The following is a 5,462-nucleotide window of genomic DNA, read 5'->3' as shown; positions in this document are numbered from 1 at the left end:
TATGCTCTGTTCATATTAATGTTATATCAAGAGATCTTCAGCAGGAGATTCACCTTGGGCAGTCTAGTGAAGCTTATGGACTCCTCAGAATAATGTTTTCTAAGTGCAAAATAATTGAAAACAAAATAGCTAAAATATATAAATAAATATGACATATAAAAGTATTTATAGATTATACAGTATAGTTCTTGGTATTTTTAAGCCACAAACTTAAAGTTAGAGACCTCTGACCTAGAGGAAGAGCATTGCATGGATTCCCTGTGGCAGTTCTATGGGGTGACCTGGACAAGGGCCACACAGGATGAGCAGGCTGGCTCTGATTGCAATCAGCACCCTTAGAGGGAGTACCCATGACAGTGAGATCCCTGATTAAAGTAAAAGGAAATGCCTCCTGGCATGGTGAAAGGAGTTGGGCTCAGGAGAGGCCTGGTTTCAAATCTCACCTCTGACACTAACTTGAAGACAAAAGACATTTTTTTTCCTGGGCATCACCTTTCTCATTACTAAGTTGAGAATGGCAGTACTTGTTTAAAACACAGGCCGCCACAGCCAATCAACAAGCATTTATTAAAACCTTATTATATGCCAAATAACTTGTAGATTTTTCCATCAGGAATTTGCAAAGTTGGAGATTATGGGATACTTGGGCATTATTTTTGTCCCCAGAAAACCTAGACATTAATGTTATGCAGGGCAGGACCTAGAGATAATGGAGTGATTTTTAATTAAATGAAACTTGCCTTATGTAATTTGGAAAGGCCTTTAAGGACTATAGGATCCTGTGAGAGACAGTCTGAGAAACACTGGTTTATAGGAAGAAGGATGGTCTGAAATCTGAGGGCCTCAGATTATTCCCAACTTTCACCAATCCTCTGGCCACTTTATGATGTCCCCTCAGGCTCAGTTTCTTAGATGATTAGAAAAGATTCCCATAGAATCACAGGGTAAAATAATAGTGAGGGTGTCACATCTGCTACAAAACAAAAGGTTTCATCTCCTAGAAATCCAATAGAGAGTCAAAATTAATAATGTCATAATTGTAACCCACCTATAATTTATTGTCATAAAAAGCTGACTGAAATTCAGAGACCTTCAGGGACTTGCCTGTAGTCACACAGTGAGAAAGGGTCAGAAAAAGTGGTACAAAGGACTTCCTGATTCCCAGTCCAGAATGATCTCCACCTGCTTCTCTTCGGAACAACGTAATGTGCTATTATGCGATGCCTTCTGTTACACATAATAAATTGTTTGTATGATTGTCATGAGGGATTTACACTGACCCATCCACAATCCCTTGCTGAGTCCCCACCCTGTCACTGGTATCATGGGACCAAAGATGACTCAGATGGATTAAACATGAATAATGAGAAGTTACATGTCCTACAAAGAAATGGTATACCCAGGTTTGCTGTCATTAATACAGAACAATAATCAACTGAACTTAATTACTTGATGATTAAGTAATATTAACAAGAGGATTTAAGAAACAGAAGACCGAAAAGTCAATATTACTCCGTATAAAACAATTAAACATCTAGATATCACAATCAAATCTACACTGTTAAAAACATAGATATAAGTGAAAATGACCTCCAATAATTGCCACAAAGTCCAAGCATGTACTTTATGGCTTAGCAGACTGTTCTTAGTCTTTATCAGAAATACATTGGTTGTAAAATAATGTTGCTGATTTAACAAGACTAGTTATCAGAATACTAAAAGCAACATACAGCAGTGGATGGGGGAGCTGCCAGAGGAACACAGGCTTGTAATAGCAAGAAAACTCAGATGACAAGAAATGAAAAGAAGAAAAAAAACAACAAACCAGATATACTCCTGAAGTCTGGGACATTTAATAACAAACAACATCGATATCTAGCCTTAAAATTTGCAAAACACTTCGCATGCATTATCTTATTTGAGCCTTATAATGGTTCTTTAAGTTAGGTATCATGTGTATTGTTATCAATGCAGAAAAGGAAACTGAGACTCAGCGAGAGCCCACCATGACATTACAAAGTGTCAGAAGTGGGATTGGAATATGGGTTTTACTGATAGTACTCTCTCCACTATACCACCTATATAGGAATTAATAGCTCTATATAGTGCTAGAAAGCTAGAGACCTCTACTATAGCATAGCACAATATTTGATGTTCACAAAAATTACGCTGAATTATGATGAAAATATTGTTACATTCAAATTACTCTAATAACGAAGGGAAGGAAATAAGCATTGAATTAGCACCTACTGTGTGCCAGGGACTATGTTAAGCAGTTTATAAATATTATCTCACTTCATCCTCACAACAACCCTGAGAGGGAAGTACTATTTTTATCCCCATTTTACAGTTGAAGAAATGGAGGCAAAGAGGTTGCCCAGATAAACAAAGCTATCAAGTGTCTAAGGCTATATTTGAACTCAGATCTTTCTAATCCTAGACCCAGGGCACTATCTACTGCACCCCCTGGCTGCCTCAGAGAAGGAAGGGAAATGTTGAGGAATACCTCCATCATGCCATTGTTAAAATAACATTTAATCTGCTGGACTAGACCTTAGCATTACTTTACAAACCCTATTGACTGTCATCAGGCTGAAACCAATTCAGACCCTGCTTCCTCTCCCACTGACTAAGTAACTCCCACCCTGCAAGCTTCATTTTACTAAGTCCTGTTTCTCCACATCTATCTGCCCACTGTCACAGTTGTTCACCTAATATGATATTCTGGGGAAATCACTGAAGATGTTGCTTGGGATAAGCCTATGATGTAATGTGATTTCCTTAAGGGTAATTCCTTTCTTCCCAACACTTACATGTGGAAAGTGCTCAACAAATGTATGTTGAATGAGTGAATAAATGAACTCATGAGTGAAAACAATTCAAATGCCATGTAAAGAGTTGTTTCATTTATTTGAAAATTTGTTCAAGTGGACTGCCTTCTGTCCTAATATCATTCTCCATCAATGCCATATAAATTACACCCTATTACTTTACCTCTTTGTAATAGAGTAAAGAATTTTTACCTTCATCATTATCATGAGTATCTAAGATTTTAGTAACTTCTGTTTGCCGAGATAGGGCAGCTAGATGGTACAGTGGATAGAGTGCCAAACCTTGAGCCAGGAAGATTCCTCTTTCTGAGTTCAAACCTGGCCTCAGATACTTACTAGCTGTGTGATTCTGGGCAAGTCACTTAAACCTGTTGGCCTCAGTTTCTCTGTAAAATGAGCCAGAGAAGGAAATGGCAAACCACTCCAGTATCTTGGCCAAGAAAACCCCAAATGGAGTTCTGAAGAGTCAGACATGACTGAAACAACTGAACAACAACAAAATCCACTAGAACCGGCAAAGGAAAAGTGGATTTTTTAGACTGTTTATCATTTCTAACGGACTATGAGTCCAAAAATCCACAGGAAGAGAAAATAAAACATTTCTCCAAATGCCTTGATATTATGGCAATGAACACCTTGGGATATAAATATTGTACATTGATACTCACTATTGCTCTCAGCTGTGATTCAGCTGTTATTGTGATACCAACCCTTGGTGTGAAACTGATGAAGGACAGTCTAAACTAGGTAGCAGGATGCAGGGAACTACACACTGCTCACAGCTTTAGGGTCACAGAGAAGAATTTCCTGATGAGCATTACATAGGTGTGCCCAGGCTACCTTTCTTATGTGCTCTCCCAGCCTCCTTTGAGTTAAACCACAGGATGTCTACAAATACACTACAGAACACGCCTTTATTTGCAAAGAAAACAGTCAAGTTCAAATTGGTCCAAATGGAAACTTCTCTTAGTATCTTTAGCAGGGTAGATCTCAAATCAAATTGTGAGTTAGTCAAGTTTTTCTTCAGTATCTTTTCATCCCTGTACCACTGACCAGCCCTTTGTTCTCCCTGTCTTCTGGGGTCCTCACGTTCACCTCTCAGTGGTCAAAGTACCCCACAGAGTATACCACAGGGTATCTATTGTTCACCCTTCATTTCAGGTCATGTCTTGACTTAAGTGTGAATTGGATTTAAGTGAGGCAAAGTTGCACAAAGTCACTAGCCTCACTCTCTCTCCCAGAGTCACTTACGTCAGTGGCAGGACAAAACAATCAGGGCTTGTTATAATAGCACATATGCCAAAATTGGAGTGATCAGAAATTAGCATGGCCCCTGTGCAAGGATGACATGCAAATTTGAGAAACTTTCAGGACGGCACCCCCACGCTAGCAAGATTCTCATTTTCTCTCCTTGCTTCAAAAGTGGCAGGCTGTTTTTCTTATTTCTTCAGTCTTTCTGCTAGGAAAATGATCAACTACTTTGAGCATAGGTGCTAATTGCTAATAACAAGTTAATGGGTTTCTCCTTCCAGGTAATGGGGAAACATCTGCCTTTTGGTGTCCTGAATGTGCAGTGATCAATGGCAAGGACCTCAGCTGCTCAGACACGCTGGGAAGGAGATGCTTTGCAAGGAGTCTTGTCCCATCATTTATTCTACCTTCTCACGTGGCCTTCCTTTGTTCCATGTTTTTTTCATTGATATGAGTGTAGCATCCCCTCCATAGAGCATACACAGATCTGCCTTTCCTGTTTCTGACTATGTAGTGGTTAGGTTGCAAAGACGTTGCATTTTAACATGATACAGTAAATCCTGAGTGGTCCCTTCATTGTCAATGAAAGGTGGAGATGGAATAGGGGCCATGGACTGGAGCTTTCCCTCACCCAGCCTCCTTAACTTCTATATAAATAACACTAACTTACTTAATCTGTTAAAGGAGGTTGAATTAAATCAGCTCTAATTTCCCTTCTGAACCCATTCTGCCAACAAACAAAACCTTTTTTAGTTTTTGAGATTTAAGATTTATTTTTAAGTGTAAGAGACCTACACACAGGAAAACCTTTTAATGAGAGTCAAGTGTATGACAAAAGCAAACACACACACACACACACATATACACACACACACACTGCTACCATAGCTGCATAGTTCAGACAAAAAATCAATGGGATTGCAATCATTCTACAACTAACCACCTGAGATTCTCATCCTCATCTTTCCATGAATTCTCCAAAAAGAGCCAGCTAAGCTGTAGACCTTCCCTCTAGTTCTATTAATATTTTCAGGGCACCAGGCTCACCCTTCCAACTCTTGCTCTCAATGATTGATGAGTCATTGTCTGGAACCTACCTACACTAAAGCTGCCTACTGACCACAGATGACTCCAACTGGTAGTTCAATGATCCATGAGCCCCTGCCTGGAATCTCCACATCATGAGAAGGCCCAGACTTCATGCTGTTCGCTCTCTATTCCTGTCTCAACTGCAGCATGTTCTGTAATGGTTAGCATTCTCTAATTTATCCTGTATACACCTTGTTGGCACGTTTTCCTATTGTCTCCCCCATTAGACTGTGAGTGCCTTCAGATCAGGGATGTCTTTTGCCTTTCTTTGTATTTGCAGTACTCAGTACA

At 39.5% G+C, this 5,462-nt stretch overlaps 1 non-coding gene across 1 annotated transcript; it reads left to right on the top strand.

Moving 5' to 3' along the window:
* The first annotated feature begins 4,106 nt into the window (after positions 1–4,106).
* On the top strand, positions 4,107–4,209 carry LOC140497904 (U6 spliceosomal RNA). The gene has a single exon (XR_011964909.1). It is a non-coding gene; the product is annotated as a U6 spliceosomal RNA (small nuclear RNA).
* Positions 4,210–5,462: the final 1,253 nt, after the last annotated feature.

The sequence above is a fragment of the Notamacropus eugenii genome, chromosome 3 (genome assembly GCF_028372415.1).
Source record: "Notamacropus eugenii isolate mMacEug1 chromosome 3, mMacEug1.pri_v2, whole genome shotgun sequence".
NCBI classification, from domain to species: Eukaryota; Metazoa; Chordata; class Mammalia; order Diprotodontia; family Macropodidae; genus Notamacropus; species Notamacropus eugenii.
This window is presented reverse-complemented; position numbering and strand designations above follow the sequence as displayed.